The sequence below is a fragment of the Xenopus laevis genome, chromosome 4L (assembly GCF_017654675.1).
Source record: "Xenopus laevis strain J_2021 chromosome 4L, Xenopus_laevis_v10.1, whole genome shotgun sequence".
NCBI lineage: Eukaryota > Metazoa > Chordata > Amphibia > Anura > Pipidae > Xenopus > Xenopus laevis.
In genome coordinates this window covers 47,491,387-47,519,288 of record NC_054377.1, presented here as the reverse complement: position 1 = coordinate 47,519,288, position 27,902 = coordinate 47,491,387, and positions in this window count along the sequence as shown.

Here is a 27,902-nt window from a genome sequence, read left to right as displayed (position 1 = left end):
AGTTTCCCTCTTGTTATTTCTGTAAAAACTGTTGATTTCACACCGTGACTATTGGATCAAGCATTCTGACCACTAACCATGCGGTCAGATCAGTTATTTTGTTATTTCATTGGTTTGCCTAATTCTATTTGATTTTTGTGATTTTATTGCGGTTTTATGCTTGCAGTGTTGTTTCTTACATTTTTTTTTAGCATTATTTGCACTTTGATCATTTGGAGTAGAAACACATTTTTACCAATTTTGTATTCTTTAGATTGTGTATTTTTTTAGAGGGTCTTGTGGCAAATAATACTCAGTCGGGGCTTTGTTCACAGAAGGCAAAATCAACCTCTTTGACCCACATTATCTTGTACCTTATCTGCTTATCTCTTGCAGATCCCCTCGTAAATGACTTTGACACCTTACACATAGATTGATATTCCTTTTTGTTGGTCATTTGACCTATGAGCTGAATGTTGTATATATACCAAAGAACACCCATGGTTCAGTGTAATCAGCTTGAAAACGGAACTAAAATGTTCTGAAAGCTTGCTATGATTATATTAGTTAGCCAATAAAGGTATCACCTTTATACCACTTTTGTTATTTTTTTATTTAAAAAAAGTTTGGAGTAAAATACATAAATCCCTATTTTGGATTCGTCAGAATGTGTACTTTACAAAAATATATGGTTTTGGGGGGGTATTTGTACAGTTGTGGGTCTTGCAGCACATAATACGTCTTTGTTCACAAAAGACGAGAAAATTAACATGCTTTTTTTTTATTTGAGGTCCGCAAATGGCAGCTGCTTTGGTATATCTATGCATATTGGGTATAAAACTGTTCAGTAGACCATTGGCATCAATATTTAGGGTGTTTTACAATTGTATGTAAGAAATTTGGTGAGAAAAATGTGACCAATTGAAATATTTTTAGGCAATTTTCAGAAATGTCATAAAAACTGCTGCAATTAACGTAGCTTTGCAGTTGGTTATTTGGAGTAGAAAGACATTATTAGCCATTTGGGATTCATCAGAATATGTACTTTTCAAAAATATATGATTTTTAGGGGTCACCATAACTTTTTGTAACTTTCATCCCATATAAAATTGGCAATGTTTATAAATTAGTGTAAATGTAAACCATCAAAAGGTATGCACAAGGTAGATTTTGGGGTCTTTACATGCCATGCTCTTCAGTAAACCTATGTATATTGGGCATCAAACTATTCAGTGGACCCCCAGGCATTCATATTTAGGGTGTTTTATCTTGGTGCCTAATAGTATGTGGGAAATAAGATGTCGCCAGGTGGAAGTTTTGAGGTGATTTTTGGAAAAGTCACCAAAATCACCAGATTTAGGAAAGGTTTGTGACTTGATGCTTTGGAGTATAAAGACATTCATACCCAATTTTTATTCGGGGGAATATGTGCTTTCCAAAAATATATGGTTTTCTGGGATGAACATACTTTTTTTTTACTCCCCCAAAAATAATGTAAATGTGTTGATTTTGAAATATCTGGAATTACATAACTAATAGCTTGAATAGGGTGTCTACATTTCGGGGCCCCTATATGCCACATACTTTGGTAAACTTAAACATAATATACATAGAACTGTTCAGGGGACCCTAGACTTTCAAATTTAGGATGATTTATCTTGATACCTAATAGTATGTGGCAGATAAGATGCTGCAGGGTGGAGTTTTTGAGGTGATTTTTGTAAATGTCACCAAAATTGCCAAATGTATGATAGTTTTGTGCCTTGGTGCTTTGGAGTAGAAAAAAAGATAATCAATTTTGATTCGGAGGAATGTGTACTTTCCAAAAAAAATATTTCTGGGTGAACATACTTTTTTTCTACCTTTACCCCCAAAAAATTATGTAAATGTGTTGATTTTGCAGTATCTGGAATTACAGAACTGATAACTCGAATGGGATGTCTACATTTTGGGGCCCCTATTTGCCACATGCTTTGGTAAACCAATACATATTGGGCATCAAACTGTTCAGTTGTCTCCTGAAATTCATATTTAGGGTGTTTTACATTGGTATCTAATGATATGTGGAAGATATGATAATGTAGACTTGAAGCTTTGAGGTAATTTTTTAAAAAAATCCCAAACTTCTATAAAAGATTATAACTTGGCAGTTTGGTGTACATCGATATATTTGCCAATTTTTGATTTGCCTGAGTCTGCTTTTTCTAATAATGCATAGTTTTCTAGGGTAAAAAACTACTGTTATGGAATGTTTGTCCAAGAAATCCGAAGTATTTGTGGAGCGGTGCTTTGGAAATTTGGAAATTTCCATAAATCTATATATATTTGATATTGGCATGTTCAGAAGATATATAACTTTCCAAATCGGCTGTGTTCTCATACATAAAATAAATGATGTTTCTGATAAATGTGATGTGAAACGTGATTTTTTCATTTTATTAGACACATCGAAGCCTATATCTTTTTACAGAAGTGAAATTACACCAAAATTCTAGCATATGAGAGCCCAGGTTGTCCTGAAAAAAATATGTTGTTGTCCTGGGTAAACTAAAAGACTACCCAGGAAAGGCCCGTAAAGTGAAAGAGTACTAAATGGTCTGGCAATAAAAGTACCAAATCAGCTGGCAGTGAAAGGGTTAAATGGCCTTCATATTATGTATTCAAATGCTAACTAGGTTTGGAGGTTGTGTAAACAGTATATATGTAATTGTGTTCAATCTCTGGATTACTTTCATGGATACAAATCTGTTTATCTCTTGTATCAATGCCAATGTGTAGGTAATGAAGGCATTATGTGTAAAAACGTTTCAAGTGCTGCAGTTCGTACTATCATTTCAGCAAACACAGGAGATTTATTTCAGAAACTTTTTACCATTATTTTTAAACTTGCAAACACAAACTTATGTTTGTTTGTGTTTCCAAAGCCTTAAAGGCCTTAAACTTAAACTTATAATTAAAATATGCCACAAATTTATATGAGACAGTAGGCCTTGGAGGTTTCTCAGTTATGTTTGAACAGCCTTTGTTTATATCAAGGAAAAATCAGTAGGAAAAATCATATGATAAGTTCATACCCTTATTTTTTATTTGAAACTATAAAGCAATTCCAGTCTTTTGTGACTGAAAAATGTATATCTACAGATAATCAAACTATGCTGCAGAACTTTGCTGAAAGCATCAATATTCTGAGTAGAGGCATTTTTTTTAGTTTGTACCATGTTCTTTTTAAACCTGATGATTTTCTTGCCTTTTTTCCTTCTCAGCTCATTATCTAAACATTCATAAGAATTACTTTAGCCACCAATATGACTCTACTGCAGTCATGTAAGTAATGCTGGGCACACACATGTAGGTTTCCTGTTTTGTCCCCAAGTGAGCAGATATTGCTCTAGAAAACTGAAATGGCAGCCTTTACTGGCCCATGTGTGCCCAGCTTTATTAAGAGATGGCAAGCTTGTACACATAAGACAAGTTACTGCTTCAGTAGGCACAGTATGAATGGGGTTTCTACTTATTTTTTTAATGTGCACTTGTTACATCTTTAAGTGACTTGTGTAACCGTTTGAGGTCACAGGGTCATCGTCTCCTGGGGGTAGACGTGTGCACAGCAGTATTGGAGTCCACGCAAAACAACACAAAAACTGGTTGGTAATGTGCAACTGCCCGCAACCAGTTTTATTTGTCTGGTTGGCAGGAAGACAGGAATCAAAACAAACAAAAATGAAAATAAAACCTTGCCTGTCCGGCACTAACTAAACAATTAGCTCCTAACTAACTAGGTGAGGATCTAACATCCAGCACCTAACAGAAAACAGTATTTGTGGCACAGCACGTACTCACATGAATCAGGCTCTCTCACACAGGCCTGCACTGCCTGCTCTTTTCCCCAGTATTGAGAGAGAGACACACCCAATCCCTTCCCTACTTAAGGAGAGAGAACACCTGTTCCTCTCTCAGGTGTTGGGCAAAACCCGGACCGTCCATCTGGAATCGGATCCCACCCAACACTCAACACTCTTGTAAACCGGGTCCTTTTTCCGGCTATTACAACTAGCACAGACCTGTGAAAAAAATGTACATTTACTTGGTTGCTTAAAAACACTATGACAGAAATCTGGATGATACATACACCACTTCAACCAATTTCCCAGCATTTCTGTCACACTTGTAAGATGTTTTATTTCAGTCCTTGCTTCTCTTAGCGCTTTAGCACTTGAACTCAGGGATCAGTAAATTACCCCCTAGAGTTTCTTTTGGTACTTAGTAAGCTGCACCAGTTGCTGCCTATTAATTCAGGCTGCAACCATGAAAACTAAGTGGTGGCCAACAGCCAGAACCTGATGAGTAGATACAGTATTTACCAGACTTTACCAGACACATGTCAGAATTATTTGTTGAAATATATCTACTTTCTACTACTCTTCCTTCTGTTATGCTACAAACTCATTATTAAACATATTGTAAGGTTCAAACTAGGTAGAAGGTCCGTTATAAAGGTAACTGGATATGTAGGTTTAAAGCTGGGGCGAGACATACAGTAACTAATAAGTCTCTTACACAATAAGAAGATCTCAGAGGTCTCAGGCTCAGAATAATTCAGCAAATTAACTAATAACACAGACAGGAATGAATCCTAAATTAATGTTTATTACTCACAGGTACTGAAGAGATGAGGACTGTAGTTGGAGACCTGAAACTGCAGATGAGAAACTGACTATTTTGAATGGACAAGGGTAAAGAAATGGCTGATGAAGACAGCAAGAATAGAGTAAAATCAGGCAATGTGGGAGACTGGAGAGGCCCCATCCCCAGCTAATTCACAGACAAATTAAGTGATTTACAGAGAGACAACTGAACATAAGACTAATATTGCATAATGAATAAAGACATTTGTAGGTTCAAAAAGATGTGCTGCTCTGCATTCCTATAAAAGAAAAGTATGCAGCAATGGTTCAACGTCTTGTGTTTCTTTGTGACTCCAGAAGGATGAAAAAATAATGCCAGAACTGCTATTTTAAAAATGTTTTTATTTTATTTTAGTCAGTCTGATTCTTTTCTATATATACTGCATATGTGCTAGCTCAGTTTTTCATTATAATATTCCGTTTTAAACGCAGAAATAAGGACCTCAATACCGTTGTGATTTCTCCCCATGGGGTTGGATCCAAGCTATTTAAAAATAAATAGAACAGCTGTCTGAGTTTTCATCTTTTTCCGTAAAAGAAGTCTAGCAACTGGGGACCCGGGGAGGTCTAGGAGCCATGTCTGCACTGCTAAAGTTGATGCATTACACATAAAACATAAAGAATATAGTTCTTGCTTTCAGCTTATGATCTGTTGCCAATACCAACTGCGTTGCAAGTAAAGAGGATAACAGTTGCTGACAGCTGTGCCCTGTATGGATGCTGCCAAAACCACGGCATGTCTTGTTAGTCTGCCATGTGGCTTGAGGCCAGGCAAAGATATCAGTAACACATAATAAGCTAGTAATAAGCTAGTATAAAAACTAGTATGTATCATGTATTTTAAACAGAACTCTCAGGGCATAGTTAAAACCTTATGTTCATCTTCAAAATATCATAGAGTAAAAAAAACCCTTTAAAGGAAAGCAGCAGAAGCTTTCCATGGCTAGTAATTTGTAAGGAACTCCATCTTTTAAATGGAGGGGGCATTATGAAAAAGGAAAAAAAGTGTAAAATGTGGATTTTTTTTAATCCATGAATTATTTGTAAAGGGAAAATATGAGTAGAGGTTAACATATTGTACAGTAATTTCATTTTGCTCACAAAAATGTTTTTTTCTAAAACCACACTAAAGGCTCATTCGCGAGTACAAAAAGTAATTTCAAATTGAAGTCACCATATTTTATTTTTACCCATAATCCAGTGGCATGATGCACCTGTTGCCATTGCCGCTGCATTAACATAGACACAATTGCAATAATAAACAGAAAAATAGTGATGAACATAAAGAAAGCTGATTTTAAATGTACATCAATAGTAAGTAAACCACTGAAAGGTGTTAGGAACTTTGCTCAGACATGTTTACCTTTTTATATTGATATCTGATGGATCTCAGTGATAGACCTACAATTTCAACCAAACATATAAAGAAGGAAGAAGCACAAAACCTGAAAAGTCCAATAGCTTGGATCATAAATTCGATACTAAAAGGCATATTTATCAAGGGTTGAATGGAAAATTCAAATTCGAAATTCAAATTTTTGGTTCTTTTTATGGTTAAAACTGTCAAATTCGACTTGGGAGTTATTCAAATTCAAGACCCTCCTTTGCAAGGTGTAACCACTGCTAATTTACTTAAGTTTAAAGTGTTGATGTAATCATGGAGAAAGGGGGGCAAAATGTGATACTTCGGCATATGAAAACATAGCTCTAAAAGGATTGATGGCAATGCTGCTTACTGATGTGGAGCATAAAGAGATACATCAAATACTGTAATTGTTTTGAACTTTTCAAACATATTACTTCAAAGAAGCTTGCACCTGGCTGTATGACTGGAGCTTTATAAAAATCCACCTGTGCCTAAAAATCCGAATGTGTGCTGTACCATATCAAGAGAAAGACATAGCTCTTTCCCATGCCCCCGGTGATAATATTATTTATAACTTTACTGACTTCAAAAGAGAACACGAGTACAGGGAAACATTTTACAGGATATAAGGGATTAACACTGGGGATGAAAAGAACATGGTGTATGTATCACTACAACAGACAATAATTGAACTAGAAGGATACTCTTGCCTTTGTGGTCAATGCTCATGAAATAAAGTTGTTGACTTTTTACTATCTAACAATTTTATGTCTTTTTGTGTACAATGGTCCATCAGAAAAAGGCCCAGCTCTATGGACAGTCCTATGTACAAATCTCACACGGGGCACTACCTCACTCCTATGAAACTGGACATATACAGCAGTTGGCACAGGTATATTGGCAGGGTCCAGGGTATTTTCACAAAGTCTATAGAGAGGCAATTTAATCATTTTAGACTCTGGTTATTAAACCAAGATCATGAGTGCAGGAGCATTATCTATATTAATTTAACGTAAACATAAATAAGTAAAAACGTATTTACTATGTTTTGCTAATACAAAATCTTGCTCTTACTCATTTATGAACTGTAATAGTAGTCATTAAGAGTAGGGATGGGCGAATTTGACCCGTTTTGTTTCGCCAAAAATTAGCCGCCGGCGAAATATCGCCAACGCCCATTAAAGTCTATGAGCGTCAAAAATATTTTGTTGCGCGGCGAAATGTTTTGACGCACGTCTTTTTTTTTTTGACGCACAACGCCATACAGGTCTATGGGCGTCATTTTTGCGGCGAAACAAGGTGAAAAAATTCACCCATCCCTAATTAAGAGGCTTTTAAAACGTTTCAAATTTTCTATTTGTTTTTGTCTAATCAAAAATATTTAAACTCTTACACCTTCCATTTTAAATCTGTGAATTTCCCCCATGCTACCTGGCCACATGATTCATTTTCACTTCCTTCAGTCCAGTTACTATTGTGATAAAATCCACAAACTGTGAAATTAATATTTCTATAGTAGGAATGGCTTTTTTGGTTTACTGACTGTGTTGAAAGAGAATAGAACATAATCCTCTATGCTAAGCAATATTCTATAGGGCACATTATGGTCAAACAGGTTTCCACTTTCTTTAAGTATGTTTGATAAGTTAATGCCTTTTATGAGCTAATAGAAACCTAATAAGAATAATAAGACCTGCTCTTACAGAAGCGTTTCAGGGGAAAACATAATTTTTAATCAAAATCTTCAGCATGTAGAAATGGGTTTTGGAGGTGGAGTGTTCTAAACAAAGTCAAAAAAATGGATAGAGTCACTAACAAGTGCTTATCTAAAACCCACCTAGAGATTGCACTCTTACTCCTGTTAAATCTTATTTATGCAGAATACAATTTCTGTTTAGCAGACTGAGCATAAGTTTTTTCAAATATTAATGTGCAAGAAAGAAGTGAAGGTTTCTATGAGAATGAGCATACGTTTTTTCAAATATTAATGTGCAAGAAAGAAGTGAAGGTTTCTATGAGAATGAATGCACTGACTCATCTTGCCTGCTCAAATTGGAGCAGTTGCTAGGAAGCAAAGGATTCACATTACAATGCATGAATGATTGTAATAACTCTACTGTCTATCTGTAGGTCAAGTAGGTCTTATACATTCTCCAGTATATAGTCGGATAAATGACTTCTTAGAAGGAATTCTCAAATGTGCCAAATTTACTTATTGAAAATTAATCTTTGTGCATTTGTTTTTATTTTATATTAACCCAAAATGTTTTATAGACAATTCGAATAGACCAATATTAAAAGCATAGGTTATGATCTCATGCAAAACATTTAAAAAGGAGATACCCAATGATCATGTAAATTATATGTGATTGAAAATGATTATCCCACTTGCCTTATATATGCAATTACTATCATTTACCCTTAAAAGGACTTTGATAACTGAATAAACTAAGGCTGGTTAAGAGTCTCTCAATAGTTCCCCTATACCAGCATCTGTAACAATATTAGAAAATTGCTTAGCTTTTGATATAAAGCAAGTATGTGACCCAGCAGATCAATCATTTAGAATGAGAACATTGTTATAAAAATTTCCCAATATATGGAATGTTCCACAAACTTTTCTGTGCAATTTACAATTGTCCTGTTAGTTACAAGCCACTCAAGTTACACCTACCGTATATACTCGAGTATAAGCCGAGTTTTTCAGCCCCCAAAATATGCGGAAAAACTCTACCTCGGCTTATACTCGGGTCAAGCGCAAAAAACGGTCGCCGGCGCCTAAGAATAGTCGCCGGCGTCCAAGAATAGTCACCAGCGTCCAAGAATAGTCGCCGGCGTCCAAGAATAGTCTCCAAGAATATTCGCCGGCGTCCAAGAATGGTCGCCGGCATCTAAAAACGAGACGCCGGCACCTCCAATGGGAGCAGAAACCCTCAATTTTTTGATTGAAACTTACCAGAAGCTGCTGCATTTCTCACCCTCGGCTTATACTCTAGTCAATAAGCTTTCCCAGTTTTTGGAGGTAAAATTAGGTACCTCGGCTTATACTCGGGACGGCTTATACTTGAGTATATATACGGTATTTGTAACTTTTGCTTTAGGTCTGCATTGTCCTTTTTTCTTACTTGCTAATGCATGGCCTAGTAATTAGTATGTTTCTGCTTGCCCAGACCAAGGGGTTTATTTACTAAACTCCGAATTTATCTGTTCAGGCTTTATGGGGCAAAACTAGTTTTTTCACCTTTTTTAAAAAAAAAACTTGAATTTTTCTAAATTTATGAAAGCCTGATGCAGCAAAAAGCCAGAATCTGAAAATCTGCCATCTCAGACCTTCTTGAGGTTGAAAAAAACCTGAAAAAAAATGTACGGTACAATTTTTAGTACAATATCTTCAGGTTTTCCCCCCCAACTGATTAATTCAAGCTTTTTAAATAAAGTAATAAAACAGGTTGGGAGTTTGGTCGTGTTTTTTTTTTTATAATGAGATAAATTCTGATTTTAGTAAATAACCCCCCCCCCCCCAGTGTTTCCAGTAAAAATAACTTCTGGGTTAAAATGTTTATGCTTTCCTTCATACTAAATCTACCTGCAACCTGTACAGGTATGCCTGTGAATTCAGCCAGTGTCAGTATAAGCTGCTTGACTTTAGTCCTTTGTAGTACCCTTTTTAGTGCTATTTTTTCTAATTTTGTGAGATTAGGTGTAATATGATCTATCTTCCCAAGGTTAAATTCCTCTTCCAATTTTTTAATATCATCCTTGACCATGTTCACATATGTATCTACTCCCTTATATGTCTTATCCTTTAAGAGGGCTCAATCCCTAAAGGATAGATTAGTGGGAGCTGATGTTGTGGCAAAAAAAGTGTTACGGTAGGACACATTATGTGATGTAAACAATGATACTTTCCCTTATCTTTTGTGTAGGCATTGTAATAGTTGCATTAAAGGGGGACGTTGTGTACCATCCACCTAAGGGCACTGCAATTAAGACAAAGGGTTACCATACTTGCCTATCTGTATATGTAGTCTATGCTATAAAATGTCCATGTGGATTGATGTATATAGGACAGACTTCTAGACAGGCAAAAAAAAAAAACATAGGAGAGCACAAATCTGATATAAAAAGAAAAGTTAAACAAAATCCCGTAGCATGTCACTTTGTAGATGCAGGTCACTCAATTACCCAGTTGCGTTTTCAAATTTTACAGCAAATCCCCAGACCTAGGAGAGGAAGTGATAGGGTAAAACAGTTATTAAAATGTGACGGGGGTTGGATCAGAAATTTGGGAACCCTTATGCCGGGGGACTGAATTAGGAATATGAATTAAACCCTTTGTTATAAGTATGGCATTTTTAAAGTTTTTAACATGTTTTAAATGTGATATCTACTTTGTTTTATTTTCTAGGGGCCACCAAAGAATGTTCAAGTGATGCAACAAAAGCTAAGTTAGCTTTTTGTTATAGATAAATGCAGTGCAACATTGTATAAAGTGTGGAAATGAAGTGTATTATAATGTTTCTTTAAACAAAGTAATTTGATGTATTGTAACCACTAGAGAGCATTCTAAGAGTAGGTATTTAAAGGGATCCTGTCATCGGAAAACATGTTTTTTTCAAAACGCATCAGTTAATAGTGCTACTCCAGCAGAATTCTGCACTGAAATCCATTTCTCAAAAGAGCAAACTGGTTTTTTTTAGATTCAATTTTGAAATCTGACATGGGGCTAGACATTTTGTCAATTTCCCAGCTGCCCCCAGTCATGTGACTTGTGCCTGCACTTTAGGAGAGAAATGCTTTCTGGCAGGCTGCTGTTTTTCCTTCTCAATGTAACTGAATGTGTCTCAGTGGGACATGGGTTTTTACTATTGAGTGTTGTTCTTAAATCTACGAGACAGCTGTTATCTTGTGTTAGGCAGCTGCTATCTGGTTACCTTCCCGTTCTTTTGTTTGGCTGCTGGGTGGAAAAAGGGAGGGGGTGATATCAGTCTAACTTGCAGTACAGCAGTAAAGAGTGATTGAAGTTGATCAGAGCACAAGTCACATGACTTGGAGCAGCTGGGAAATTGACAATATGTCTAGCCCCATGTCAGATTTCAAAATTGAATATAAAAAAATCTGTTTGCTGTTTTGAGAAATGAATTTCAGTGCAGAATTCTGCTGGAGCAGCACTATTAACTGATTCATTTTGAAAAAAATTTTTTTCCCATGACTGTATCCCTTTAAGGAAGTTGTGGATCTGTAAATGTATACTATGTGTCAAGGTCGGCACCCAACACCAGAACAAATGCCAAGCACCCTGGTCTTGGCTCGTGCTTCACCTGTAGTGTGACCGCCGTTGGCCTCGGGAGGAGCCCTCAGCTACTTGGATGCCACCAGGACTTAAACGAGAGGAGCAAGGCGAGAGGTTCTGGATAAGCGAGTGGGCACGACTGTTAGAAAAGTCTTTGGGCAGAAGGTCGTGGTACAAGGTGTTAAACGGAATCGTAGTCAGAACTGGCAGGGTCGAGGCAGGCAAAAAGTCAGCGTAAATAAATCAGGCCGGGTCTGGGCAGGCAGCGTTCAAAGCGAGGTCCGGCAGGCAAGGGTCAAAACCGGGAGATCAATTAGAAGGATATAGCAGAAGAGGTAGTCGAAATTCAGGCAATAGATCAAGATACAGAGGTCAGAATTGTCAGGAACAGGCAGGGGTCACAACAGATAATCAGGAACAAGCACAGGATCAAAATAGCAAAAGCTAAAAGGCACCAGGATCAAACCTATAACGGGCAATGAGAAAAACAGCTTTGTGGCTTTAAATAATTAAAATTTCATACAACTGTGCGCTGACATCACATGCCAGCGTGCCGGGCACGCCCTAACAGAGAAGCATTTGCGGTGCAGAGGAGTGACGGCAAGGCTGGCGTCCCCGCCGAGGAGGCTGCAGGCGTCCCTGCAGACCTCCTCCCACTAGACCACCAGGGTAAGTCCTCACACTATGTCAGCTTGAAAAAGGACCGGAAGGTCGGAAATGTTGCTGTGTCAGATTTAAAGTGCAATAAAGGCGGTATCACAATTTGGGAGTGCTGCAAATTAGTAGTATAGTAGTACCAGGGCCCACCATTGTGCTCACCTAGCTGTGAATATCTGTAATCTCACCCTTAACTGGAAAAATCAATCAATTCGTATCTACAGAATGAATCTAGATGTAAGTCTAATTTATTAACAGTCTACATGCTATGATAATATATTATATATTGTCATTTATTGATAGTTCCATAATGAACCTTATCATTAGAAAATCTTGTGAGTTTGTAGGGTCCATGCTCATGTGATTATGTCTCTATGTTAAACTATGTCTGACTAAGGGGCATGCCACACAGGGGTTATTCCCATTCGCTTTCAGTCTTGTGTGCCAGTAATTTCTGTTTTTATTTATGTTATACTAGCAACAACTCTTATAACCACTATACCATTTTGGCCTTCATACCTAAAATGTGTACCACAGAAGACGATTCAAGCATTGGAAATGGTGTTGTTTGCCACGGCTGCTAGAATAAAAACCATTGTGTAGGAAGAGAGGATAAAATCCAGCACCAGCTTTTACCATTATTTGCTGCTTATTCTGCTTCTGAAAGCCATGCTGTAATCACAAAGTCTATGCCCTAGCAAACTCTCCCCTCAGTATCACTGTCATTTTCATGCACTATTGTAGCTGCCACATCTGTATTCCTATCCATAAATGTTCTTTCTTTACATTTATTTTCTGTTATGTCTACTAAAGAATGCAGTGCCATATGTTCCATAAATATTCTATATGCAGCATTGAAACAAAAGGTAAGGTTGTATTGTTCTACTTTGCAAGTGTATATTTATAGGACCTGTGAGCTCATTACTATATAAATTAAGAAATACAATAAAGCAAAAATTATGTTTGTATTTTTTCAGAGATGCGGTCTTTCATGAAAAAAAGAAGTGTGAATATTTCATGGAAATAAGGGACTCTTCTCTGTGTGGGAAAAAAAGCCACAGAACAAGCTAGAAGGAGTAAAAGGCTTTAGCCTCAAAGGTTTTTCACTTCCCAGAATTCCTCTCACCTCTCCCAAGGTTAAATGCAATGCCTTAAGGCAAATGCGTTGAATGATGAAAGGGACACTATACGACTGTAATGCTCTTTGTAATGTTAATAAACCTTCATTTTGATATCAGATGCAACTCAGGGGAAGACTGACAGTTTTATACTTAGATTTAGAATTTGACAGTTTAATGCTATTAGAATGGTGGATGTAGATTTCTGTAAAACTGTGTTAATTTGACAAGATAAGGTAGCTTTGCAGTGCTCCTTATCTCCTAAAAAAGGTTTATTCTATATTTTTGGTTCAATAGATGGCAGCAGTGGTATAACTACAGGGACAGATGCCATACAACTGCAGGAGCTCAGGAGATATATGGGGCAGCTGGGGGGATATATTATTGATTCAACTGCTGAACAGATACAATACCCAGAGCAGAGGGGGTACAGAAGTATTTTCCATAGGTCATAATTTTATGCTTCTTGAATGCCGCTAGCTATAAAAGAATTGTCATTTATGAAAGAATTGCTACTTTATTTAATTGTCAGCTAGGTATAACACTTTCGGAGCTCTTAAAGCAGCAGTAGCACATTTTAATAAATTCAATTAAAAGTTCATTCCCAACTGGGAATGAAAGAGATACTGACACCAGAAAATCTTTTTTTTTTACATCTATCATAATATTGCCTTTGCATGCTATTTAAAATGTAGCCATAAAACTATATGCCCAATGCTTTTACCCTACCTATCTGATCCCCATGTGTCAGGGGCCTATCGGCTCCAAGCGGGGAGTAGTCAGGACCAGGGAGGAAGCTTAGGGTTCAAAGTCCAAGTTCATGGTACAGACAAGGGTTCAAGAGTCAGCGTGAACACATCCAGACAATATTTCAATAGGCAGGCAAAAGTGTAGCAAAATCCAAATTCAGACAGGGTCAGAAAGGTTCAGAAATCAATCAGTAGGAAATATAGATGTGTCCAGGAACCACACAGAAAATCCTATGATTGGGCATTGAACCCGTGACCTCGGCATCTTTTTATTTCAAATCTTCGCGCTGGATAGGTGATGTCATTGCACCGGTGACGAGACGCCGCCGCCACTACCCACGTGGCAGCCATGGGTGCCACAATCTTGGGAGCAGTGCTGACAGAGAAAGGAGCACTATCGGGCGCTCCTGACACCATGTTCCTCTCTGAGGGCCTTCCATATTTGTGTTGCAGTAATCCGTTAGCAATAGAAACTCTGACGTTACAATTCAAGTTACAATTAGGTCAAGTGAAGTTCCAATTAGGTCAGCAACACAATCAGGTTTAGGAACTTCAAGTAACAAGTAATAATAAAAACAGATCTATCAGTGAAATCTATTAACATGGCCTATAGATAACTTTTAGGAGGTTATTTATTAAACCTCAAATTTTTCTGGTCAGGATTTCTGAAAAAAAAAAAAAAAAACCTCAAAATTTTCATGGAAAAAAACCCCTGATTACGAAAATCCGCCATCTCAAACCTGTTGACGTATTGTATAAGTAAATGACAGATGGTCCTTTCCCATTTTGAAGAAATAGTGGTTTGCACTGGTTTTTTTTTTAAATTTATTGTACTGGATCAGTGGCGGAACTACAGGGGGGAACAGGGGGTGCGAGTGGGCCAGGGCCCGCGCCCCCCCGCAGTTTGCGCGCAGCTTATTCCCGGCCGGTTCCGGGCGTACGGAGGGGGCCCGGCTGCATGTCCTGTGCCAGGGCCCGCCCCCTCTAGTTACATTTCTGTACTGGATCATCCAATAATCTGATAAATTCAAGTTTTTGGAGTGTCAATCCTACAATTCGAATTGACGCTCAATTTTGTTGCACCATTTTTTCACTCATTGAAGATGAACTATGGATAAATGAATTCAATTTGTGTATGGAAGTTTGGAGAGATACCTCAAGTTTTAGGAAATAACCCCCTAAATATGTCTCATTCTCTGCATCTAAATTTGACTGTTAGCAATGAACTGTTGTAAATTTTGATCCTCCCCCGACCTTTAATAATCCTTGTTTCATTTTTAGGAAAAGTAACTGAAGGTATCATGTTTTCTATGCAATATGTTTCCTTCTCTGCAGTCTGGTCAGTTTTCTAATATGTACCATGCATCCAAAATTCACTTAATACTTTAGTGAATGTGTCCAAATCGGAACATTTCCTCCCTGAAGTGATTCTAATCTTCTCTTTGTTGCTCTACCAGAATGTCCTGCACATAAACTTCTCTCTAGCAGCATGATTCAACTGAAGAAAAGGTTCATTAGAATGGCTCTATCCGAATCCTAACAAATGCATTTAAAAATGGAATTTGGTGATTACAAAGATGTCCGACCTGTTACGTTTCTGTTGTTGATCTACAGTTCCCATCATTCTCTAAGCATCTTCTTTTTAAGCTGTAAAAGAACATGTAATTCAGTAAAATATAATAGCAGGGCCAGCACTAGGCATAGGCAGAAAAGGCACCTGCTTAGGGTGTAACGATGTGGGGGCACTGGGCAGTTACCTGTTCAAAAGATTTCTGCCTACCCCTAGTCCAGGTGGTTTACTCCCCTGCTGCTCTTGCCTCCATCCTCTCTCCTCCACTCTATCACTCTCCTCTCCCTCTGTCACTCCCTCCCTGCCTTTCACTTCCCAGCCCTTCCCTTCTCCTTTGATACTCTCCCTTCTCTTCTTATCTCTCGAGAATGCACTCACATGGAGGATGCACTCACATAGGAGGGGCAGGGTACCCTGTTGGCTTGGCCCAGCCCTGTATGATAGGTTTCTAATCCCTGTTTAAGATTGGCACCTCCAAAGCTCATATTTCTGCTGTAAGATTGCTAGTAAATCTATATAAAACTTGACAATATATCTCGTTATTACAAAGCTTTCATTTAGAAGTAAACTGCTGTCCTTTAAGACCAGAATTCTATGGTACTTGTCTAACGTGCTTAATAAATAGTGACATGAACCTTTTGACATTAAAGATTAACAATCAGTTCCCTATTCAGGGACATTAAAAGTAAAATCAATGCTCCCATGTTATTAAGAACAAAGACATCTCAATAAACTATATCTAGAGGCATTTCAGTCTAGTAGCAAATAAATAATAAATACACCTAGTAGCTATAAATTGGTAAGTGTCCATAAAGAAATTGATTGCTAAATCAGAAATGGACGGTAAAGCATAGTGCACTATATTCTGTTGACTTCACATTCAGAGTAAAGTTATCACTCTTTCTTAACTGCCAACAGTAGTTGTGTCTGATCTTTTTAACTACATTTTTCTTACTCTTCTCTAATTTATTTGTTGTTTAAATAATTTTTTTAGCGCTGTTCCTGTAAATTGAAAGCTTGCCTCAAATGGCCCTTTTCTAGAAGCCACCTCTGGAAACCTTTAAGAGATGAATTAAGAGATGAATTTCTATTTTCAAGAATTTGGGCTCTTTTAGTGGGGCAATTGTTGTGCCAACCTCACTATGGATTGTGTGCTCCAGGTAAGCACAGTAGGGTGAATTGGGGTATATATTTTAATATAAGATATTGGGGTATAGAAATAGAAAAGAGGAAAATGGTTACTAAGAAACGCATTATGCATATGTAGGTTACAAATTAAGTGTTCACCTCATACAGAGAATTAGACACAAATTATAGCCTTAACGGGAGATACCAAAAATGGGAGATACCAAAAGATACCAATAGCTTAAAAACTTGGTTTTATATACTAGTCAGCAGCTGCAAGGGTAAACATGGCTTTGAGCTGTATAAGAAGAATTTTACTGGCACACAGGAGTTGCAATAGCAGGGCAAGTCCTTGCAATTTTATTATGCGATTGTGCAACGTTTTGGGGACACGCCCCTTTGTCAAGCAAAGGGGTGTCCCCCCGAAACGTTGCACAATCGCACAATAAAATTGCAAGGGCTTGCCCTGCTATCTCAACTCCTGTGTGCCAGTGAAATTCTTCTTACCCTTGTTGTGAGGTGGCCGATTCCTCTATCACTGGGCACCAGGATAAGAATTTTTGGGTCTGTGTGGTGTGCGGCTTCTCCAAAGCTCTTCTAGTTTGAGCTGTATAAGTCAATGGGAGAGGCAAATGTACAATAGTTCATACGGAGCACTTGGTGTGTTAGTTAAAATCTTCATTTATTAAATATAGTTAAAAGCATGAATATAGCTCATATGAATGTGATAAATATCCCACGCTTGACGCGTTTCATGGCCTCTTGCCACTTCCTCAAAAGCATAAGATATCCAAACCCCTCTTCCCAGTAGAAATAGACACATTAACCCCTCCCTATAAAATCATTAGCCATTTAACTCCCATAAGTGAAGTGCAACAGGAGTCAAACCAACTCCTGGTAAGTGAATGCTAATTGGGGACAGTTATGTTAACATTCAACCAGAAGGAAAATTACATACATCTTAGCTACAAATTTACATATCATGTAACAGTAATCATAACAAAAATAAATATAAGTAAAAGGAAATTATTATTCAAATAAAGGGAATTTGGTTAAAAATGTGGTTGAACTATTGTACATTTGTAATGCTGAAGTCCGGAGGTGTGTATACGTGATAGCACTGGTGGAATTAGCACCTCGTGGTTTAGGTGTCGGTGAGTGCTCGCTATTTGTGTTTTTTGCCAATGGGAGCGGCAACAATCTCAATTTTTGTGGTCTGCGCTGGGTTAAGCCCAAAAATTTGACTTTTTGTGGGGTTTCGGGCAAAAACTTGAAAAATTTAGCTATTTGGGAAAGAAGCCAGAAAAATTTGAGCAATTTGGGAAAAAAGCCATAAAATTTGAGCAATTTGGGAATAAATCCAAAAAATTCTAGCAATTCGGGTTTTCACAATTCGATTAATTCTACTTTTTTTAACTAAATAAGCTACAACCGCATTGGAGTTTGGTTATGGATTCTAGTAAATATTCTAGTAAATAACCCCCTAAAAGATCAGAATAAAAAAAGTACAAATGGGAAATAAATTGCAAAAAAAAGTATACCTCTAAACCTCTAAAAAAAAAAAAAATTGATTCAAAACAGTTCAATAGGACTAGCATGGCTCCCATTGACTTCTATAGGACCTCAACAACTTTTACCTGGCAAAGTTTTGTATTAGTGGTTTTCGTGTTTTTTACACAGTAAAAATCTCAAATTTTTAGAACATTTTAAAAAAAAAAAATAGAACCACACCTTTTTTGTTATTTTTGGTAAAAAACAACATTTGATTGTCAGTAAATGGGCTGCTAAGAGTATTGTAATTTTACATCATACTAAAAGTTAATTTAAAAGTGAACAAGCCCTTTAAAGTTAACTACTTATAGGTTGCTCCAGATTACCAGACAGAGATAAACATTGTACTTACAACTATATCTTTATATGTCATTTACAGTTTACTTGTGTTTACCAGGGAAAAAAACAATTGTTTTAAATTGCTATAAAGATCCTGACTCAGTTAACCAAAGCTGGAAATTGTTTTCAAATCCACTATCTTTAGAATATTATAATTCACCAAAGTGAGAAAGCAACATCTCTGGAAGCCTGAAACACTAATTCACACATAGTGCAGGACAGTTGTGGTGTCTGACAATGTAATTATTGCAGAGATGTGAAGAGTTGTACATGATTGTTAAATATACAACAGGTATTTGTAAGTGGCAGAAGAATGACTTGGAATTTAAATGCTTTTGGTTTTGTACAGAGGCAAAAGGTGCATATAGTAATATATCTTAAAGATGCCTGATGGCTCCAGGTGCACAGCATCAGTGTGTGTCCAAAAAATATTGCTACAGTACATCATATAATAGCTTTCTAGCTTGACATTAACTCCAGACACAAGGAACGTAAAGCATAATTTAGCATCATGAGCAGGCAGACAAGATGGATGCAGGCATAGCCATTTTCTTCTCCACCGAGAGGTATTGCTCAGTTTGCCTTTGTCAGAGCATTATGTAGTTACTTTAAAGGTCTGACATTACAATCACTTGTGATAATATTTCACGTACAGTGATAAGACTCCTTTTAATACATTCTAATTACAGTTAAAGCAATTCCCCCTTTAGGAATAGACAAGGAAAAGAACAGAAAAAGTCTAGCAGTTCAATGTACAGTATGTCTTTGTTCCCAATCTCTCATTATAAGAATCACAACAACAGGAGATGTATTTAAGTCAAAATAATGATATCCTACTGAATTCTAAAAAGTTACCTAGAGTCTTTTAAAATGTTATGACCAGTTAAAGATAGGATTTTAGAGCACAGTTCTGCTGTTTCAACTAACAACAAAAAAAGTCTCATAGCATGACAATTGACTCTTCACCTTCAACCATCCCATTGAACCCCATTGTTACATACCTTAATGAATAGGGCCTTGCCAGCAAGTATACAGTATTATTATTATTATTATTATTATTATTATTTTGAGAATGCTTGCCAATAATCAAACACCTTCTGCCTTCCTGGACTACCTGACGGCCACCCAACCGCTAGGGGTTTGGTGGGCAAGTGCAACCAGGCAGCCACTTGTCACTACTCCTGCAGGACCCCTACCCATGAAGAGCCTGTCTCGCTACCAGTTGTCTTCTCAGCCCAATCAACTCTGGCCATATCCCTCAAAGGCAAGCATTCCGACATTGTTCTAGTTGCAAGCCACAGGCACTGTGAGACCTATTGTATGTTGGTGTTGTCTGTTGTATTTTTCCATATGTATTTTGTGGTCACACCCTCATTGCACCCCCGCCTAATGATTTTAAAAATTAGTGGTGAGCACAACTTTCCCTTGTTTGTTATAGTTATACAGGAGCAGTGACCAGCTCCATGTTGTAGCTCCCACCCTTCCCAGCTATAGTCAGGTGATCCCACTGGTGTCTAATAAAAGGGCAGCCAAGTTTGGGAGTTTTACTTTGAAAGCAGCAAGTAAGTTGCAGGTAAAACCTAGTCCCTTTGTAAAATGTATAATGAAGCAATAGAATTCTTAATGAATCAGATAAAATTGAGCGTAGGACTGGCCAGATATGGGATGACTTTGACGTGGTTGGCCAGCTTAAATATATTGCAATATATGGACAAACAATCCCTGTTTTGTTTAAAGGGTAAGGCGTTTTTCAGTAGCAGTATGCACAAAATGTCTCTGTCTTAAATATATTGCTAATGGGTTGAGTGCAGAGGAATCTTGTATTTTTCCATATGTATTTTGTGGTCACACCCTCATTGCACCCCGGCCTAATGATTTGAAAAATTAGTGGTGAGCACAACTTTCCCTTGTTTATATATATATATATATATATATATATATATATATATATATATATATATATATATATTTATACACACACCCTTAAATACAGTAATCTACATCTGGTCTAAACTACAATAAGCAGTCATTGCTTTATACTTACCCCTCAGTATCTGTAAACCTACTAGATATTCTAACAGAGGATTATTACTATATGTATGTTCCATCTGAACACAAGCTGAAATCATTAACTCAATAAAACCCAATAAAATAGAGGTCAGAATCTGAGAATAGGCTACTGAAAACCTACTAGATATTCTAACAGAGGATTATTACTATATGTATGTTCCATCAGAACACAAGCTGAAATCATTAACTCAATAAAGCCCAATAAAATAGAGGTCAGAATCTGAGAATAGGCTACTGAATCCAGTAACTATATCTATGGAAATACCATCTTACAATGTGCTGTTTTCTGAAAGCAACGCCCATAAACATTACTATATTCAGGCTTTGTCCTATTCCTGATGAAGGCCCACCCCCATCTCAGTATACTACAACTACAGCTCTCTGGATCCCCTAATTAGTTGCAGTGGCAGCAGCTCAGTGTCACAGCTGGAATTTTAATACAATACAGAGGGTACCCTTTTGGACACAGGCTGACTTGCAAAAATGAGATAAGCCCTTGTCCACAAGGAAATATGCAAATAGAAATTCAGTTGAAGATTTAAAAGAAAGTAAAATTATTTATTTTTTTACCAATCCATGCCTAATGTTTTCAGGCATAATTTAGGTGGTAATTTACTAAACCTCACATTTTTCTGGTAAGGCTTTTTGGGGCAAAAGATTTATTATAACCTGATGCTGCAACTGTTGTTGCAGATCACATGATGAAGGTGTTTTTTTGAGGTATGCTAAAAGCTGCAAGGGACTTTTCTGCAGAAAGACCACCAGTGAACAAGTCCAGTCTTTATTGCTGTAGGCACTTTACAAACCATATAATTGAGGCACTTGTGTTCCTCCTATCCTTTCCATGTCACAGACTTCTCTCCCTGCCTCTCCACTGGCCAACCCATTTCCTTTTTTCTCCTTTTTGGTCTCAACCAAGTTTATTACTTCGCTGAACAACCTTATATATATTGCTGCCATATAGTAGATAAACTAGCTGCAACTGAACCATTGGCACAAAAATAAACATTTCACCTCCCTTCAAGAGGGTGCTTTGGGAAAGGTAGCACTACATTTAATGAGAGTTAATGAGAGAAAATTCTATGTAAAGAACAAGCTTTTTACTCTGCTTTCCATCCAGCATAACTGATACTTAAAAGGGCTGAATGTTAGAGTTTTTTTTTTACCTTGAATGAAATAGAATTACCTTTAATGACCTTGAAACTCAAATCTTATATTATTTAAGAAAAAACTCAAATGTCTAAAACTCGATCTAATATTAACGACCCGAAAACGTGAATCAAATTTGAATCAAATTAGACTAAATTCGAGTCAAGTTTATTCTCTGAAAAAAACTTGAATGTCAGAAAGTCTATTAACATCTTCAAATGGGTCACTGGACCTCTGGCATTTACTTCTACATTAACTCTGCAGGTTTTAGGTGGCGAATAGAGTTGTTCCCAGTGTCAAGGTATGATATATCTCAAATTCTAATTCGAATTTGTGAGTTTTGACCAAAAATCCTACTCAAAAAATTGAATTCGGATTCGAATTTGCAATTCAAACCTTAATAAATCTGCCCCTTAAAGTGGGTCGTGTCTTCTAAATGGATTACTTGTTATTCTAGTCAGGCCGACCTAGGGGCAATTCGCCAGCATTACCACTAGCGAAAAGTTTCCAGCGTTCCCTGCATGAGAAGAAACTCCACATTTTAGTGAATTATCGTTGCCTGAACAAATGTAAAGTATCGATGGGTGCGAAGCTGTCGCTGCTGACTTTTCGCTGGTTAGTCTGACTGTTTGTGAATATTATAGTTTGTTTATTCTTTTAGTTTCATTGCTAGTAGATACCCATTATATAGGAGGAACTATGCATATAAATAGTTTCCATTATTTTCTGCTCATGCTGCAGTGGTAAAAAAGTAAGATAAAATCTACATATGCCCCCTCGCTCTCTATTATTTTTGCCATCTTCAAAACAAAAGCATCATCCTACTTCCTGTGACTGATACACCTTTCCAAAGTCCTTTAATTCTAAGTTCACAGAGAAAATACAGCAAGTATTGCTTTTTAATTAAACAGCTTCCACTTCTCCTTTACCAGATACAGTATCTCAGATTCATTCAGTATAATCTCTTTTTACTGTAGAAGTATAACTGGTTTTTTTTTCTCTTTTGTTTTCTGGAGATAATATTTCAGCTTAGCACTACAAATGCAATTTTGCTTTAGTGGCATGAGATAGAAAAACTCATTCTAACCCAGGATAAGAGTACTGCATTTTAATTACATACATGCTTACTGCAAGTAAATTGAAATAACTGCATGATCTTCAGTTATAGAAAATATAGAGAAGCTTTAACTAAGTCAAACCAGACACAGGTAGAAATTTTGCATACAACAAAGATATTTCTGGAAGTTATTTTCAGATGTTCATAAAACTAAATGTTCACCACAGTCCCTGAGACAAAAAAATTTTCCGCTCTATAAAATCACTTGCAGGCTAAATGGACTCATTGGTGGTTCCCAACTTCCATTAAATTGTTACTTATGGAACTGAAAAAAATGCTTCTTCATATTGACTGTTGGGAGTGTTTGTTAACCTCAAAAAGCAGCTATTGGTTTGAATAATATATTAATATATGTGTGACATGTCACAATGATAAAAGGGTATTTTTGAAGATGTTATTAATATACTGCCTTTCAGTATTACAGATGAGAAGGGTGACTGAAATTGACTGCAAGCAACAAAAAGAATAACTTTTGAATTAAATAACCTCCAGGGATGTCCAACATCTGACTTAAACATATTGGTGGAGGGAAATCATGCATTTTGACAAATGCAATTTAGTTATATTTTAATCTTTTTTTTTTTTTTTCAATTGTGCAGAAAATTCACAAAACTGTCATTTAGAGGCACATTTATCAGTTCTCATTTTAGTGGTTTAAGAGGTTTTTAAAACCACAAATGCATTGCAGGTGATTTATTAAAAGATTCAAATGTAGAAAGTACAAACTAAAAAACATGCTGAACAATGCACTAAAAATATACTAAAACCTCTGAAAGAGTTTTTTGGACAATTACTAGTGAAAAAAATCCAATCCAAAATCCTCAAAAAGTTTGAATGGCTAAAAAAGGTCCAGTAGATTCAGTGCAGTTCCTACAGACTTCTATAGGACCTTGACTGATTTTTGAGAAAAAAATCTATTTGTGAAAAAAATAGAAATACGAATGGTAGTAAATAGGCCTCTTAATTTAAAAATGATAATGACAATAACATCCAAAAACATTTTAATATTTTTTTAATTATGTTATAAAACGGATATAAAAATTAAGAAAATAATAAATATATAGTAGGTACATCAATTCTGACTTGCTGGCAACAAGAAATAAAGATTAGAAAAAGTACTAGAACTGATAAACCTGGTCTGGGTCACAGAAAGTACACTTATGTGTGCAAATACTGGACCACTGCTATGGTTTTAGACTTTGAATTGTCATATATGCAGGTTTTTCCTGAATGAGGAGTAGGAGAATTTAAGCACAAGTAATTAGATCTTTAATGTAAAGTACAACATAAGTCAGCTGTGTGACATATGAGTTGTAAAGGACAAGAAATCATTAAATAAACAGTAGGTTCTAACTATGTAATAAACAGTTGAGAAGAAGCAGTAAACCAGTAACTAGCTTTGTGTCTCTACTCATTTTCTTTAACAGAATCACTGTTGCCATGGCCTCACCGTGGGCCTGTTACACCTACATGCCTCCCCTCACCACTACAGTGCTCCCAAACACAGGCTGTATTCATGGGGTGAATGTAGGTCTCCATCTGGCAGTTCTGTTACATGTCGGTAAGTGAGAAAAGTGCAATAAATATGGCATACTGTGCACATTTTTGCACCCTGAACTCCAGGCAGTAAATTACCCCTAGTATTTAAACATTAGAAACACAACATCTAAACATTCTATGCTATAGCGTAGTGCCACATTAAAGAACTGAGAATAATGGCAATGACTGTTTGACCAAAGGGATAGAGAAAACCTTGTATTTGCTTGTATATAACCTTAAACTTGATTAACATGTCTCTCTCAAAATAAAGCAAACAACCTAAACCTGCATAACAAGGGTCCATATGTTGCCAATGCCTGGTGATTAGCTGAGAATGGGGAGAACTGAGATACAACTGACAGAGCAGTTCTCAGTTGTTCTTTGAATGGGAACATTAATGAAGAGGATACATTAAAACATGATGATATCCTAGTTACCTATTAATTCATTCTAATGCATTCATTATGCCAATGGGTTTTTGTTTGAATCTAATTTGTATATTCACCTTGTTAACATTTCTTTGAATATTGCTTCGTTCATCATGTTATCCATTGCACGTAAAAGAGACCGTAGAAAACAGGAAAAGTCTAGTATTTTACTATGCATACAGTATGTCCTTGAGAAAATGACTGTGAAGAACCATATTAACTGCATTTTAATATACAAAAGTGATCATTTAGAAACTGATTCCATGCTCTGCCTTAACCATGCTGCATCAGAATTATGAACAACTGAGCAGATGTGAACCATTCTGAAAGTGCCATTTAATATTGACTGTTAGTCCTGCATGGTTGTAAAAGTGTTCATAAGTGGTATTTTCTTATAACAAACACCAAATTATCTCTATTAGGTCAGTAAATTCTGATGTATTATGGCTAGAGTGCCTATCTAATTAGAACATATGATGAGCCCCTTTGGATGGATTTGCTTTAGTTAAATATATTACAGCTACAAAAATAAAATCTCCTTTAAGTGTATGCTATAGGAGAAAATGCAAGCAGCATTACTTTTATCTTTTCAATATTTCAACAGAAAACACATATATCCACAATTTCACATCTTCCTTGCAGAGTAGGCTGGCTATAAAATTCTGGACAGGCAGTAAACCTGTGAGCTGTTGACATGAGGTGAAGGTCAAGAGCAAAATGAGTGCCTCTGGCTTTCAAAAAAAGATTTGTTTTACGTACTCCTTAAATGCCAGTAGCTAACTAGAAACTCTTGATTTGAACAGTGAACTATATGACTGAAGGGGTTGTATGTGCATGCTATCTCTTCAATCTAGGGCTGCATAGGTCTCTGACTTTTTCCAACGCAGGTTTCCAGTTGAACAGTACTAAAAGATAAATTTCACTATTGTCTCTTAGATTTCAATCAAAACAGTTCTCACATCTACTGTAGAAGCATGAGTTTACTTTTACAGAATTTTCATATACTTTCTGTGAAAATACAAGGTGTTATTTTGAACAAAAAGCCATGTTAGGGTAATCATTCTTTCTGTGTATAGGTAAAATAAAATATATAAAGGAAGCAGGAGATTATGGTTTGGACTCACTGCTCTAATTTCTTTGATTATAATATAAATAGCAAATGAACCTCATCTTGACTGAGCACTCACTTTCTGTTTGAGTAAAATTCGAATAGCATAAGTTTGTAAAGATTAACAAATTACTTTTTTGACATCTTTCCATAGAGATAGCACAGACCAAAATAAAGTGGTCTCTTATGGGAAAATATAAACATTTGCAAAGACCATAATGAATGAAATGAATGTTTGCGTCCTTTTTGGCCGATTACAGACCTCACTGGAAAGTTCTCAATTACGGGAAGGCCATGTCCTATACATTCCATTATAATAAAATAAATTAAATGTTTAGAAATTATTTGATTTTTCTCTATATTATTTGATCCCAAATAAAATATCATTCTTGATTTTTAGTAGAATTAAGCTATGAAGATCCAAATTACGGACCGTTAAAAAACCCCAGGTCCTGAGCATTCCAGATAACAGGTACCACCATAATCCATCATTCAGTCAATCAGTCTATCTATCTATCTATTTATTTGCTCAAACTGGTATTGGTAAAGTTCAGTCAGATAGGAGTCAGGGACACCAAATTGCAGTTTTACACACTGCAATGTATTAATCTCAAAGCAGGAGTCAAATAATAGTGTGACAAAAAATGTAAGTCATGCAGAATCACCAGTTTAACAGAGAAATGGCCTACAGTCTTGTGGGGTCTAAACATTGTTTCCTCTACCCCAAACAAGGTAAGGCAAGGTAATGTTCTGGAAATCCCCTACAGATTGGAAATTCCTTGGTGTGGCCAGATAAGAGTTGGGCCTTATTTGGATATGGGAGGGGGGTGAGTTCCTTTTCCCCATTGAAGTATGCCCTGGCAGTTCCAGATTTGGCCAGGAAGGGTCACTGTTGTGTAAACCTTTGTAAAGTAGAAGTACCATGTGCTCAGTCTTTTTTCCCTACCAACCCAGGAGGGTTGAATGCGGCTCGTGCTTATGCATGTTTAGGCCCCAGTAATAGAGAGGGCCCATGGGTGGACTGGCCCTTGGTGGACTCAGGGATGGCAGGACCCTGAGAATCATATAATGAATATATATATGAATGAGTTTCTATAAAATAGTATTATTCTTATTTTATTTATTTATTATTACCAGTTTATAATGTATTATTAAATATACTTATGGCCATTTAAGTACTATCAGGAATAAATTATTGTCCCATTATATACATTTTCTTGATATATTCACTAAAAATACATTTATAAGTAGGATTCTTCCTCTAATCTCTAATTTTCACAAACTGACTATACTACTCTTTTACTATACAAATTCTGTCTTTTTTTCACATAACACCACTCCATGGGTGACAATAAAAATTGGAGACGATTTGGTATATATTTGACGTCAATTCTGGCGCTAATCTTTAGTAAACCTTGCAAGACAACGTATGTAGCATGAATGCGATAATAGGCATTAATATAACTGTATATGTTCGCCATAAAAATCTCAAGTGCACTTTAGTAAGATTGCTCTTGCGGATTTTCTGGCATTTTTATTATCGCTGCTTATCAGAATTTAGTAAACTCATACCTTGGTGTGCTCACACTCTGGATATGTTTTGGAGCTCGGAAAAAGGCTTGGAGCTAAAGCACTTGTAAGGCTCCAGCGTGTGTCCCCTGTTTGAGGGCAGGTTTTGACTGTGTTCATGCTACATAGAAGCTGCTGCCTTGTCCAAAGGGAAAAGTACTTTGGGGCAGCTAGCGCTACCTGGAGAAAGTTTAAGAGCTCTTCTGATAAGGGACTTAACTGTGACTGTCTTTGTCCACCCGGAGTGGAGTGTAGGACTATGTCCTGGGTAAAGACTGAGCCAGGAGTTGGGAAGACCACAAGAGTACCCCAGGGTAGGGTTGATATTGATATTATTGCATTTTGCCTTTTCCTTCCAGTCTATTTGTTTGCTGAACATTGTGTGTATTATTACTGTTTCCTAGTGGGGCCACCCATATGTGCATTCCCAGATTCCACTAAGTGGAGGCATTCTCAGTATCTTTCATATAGCAAAGGGGATTCTGGCACT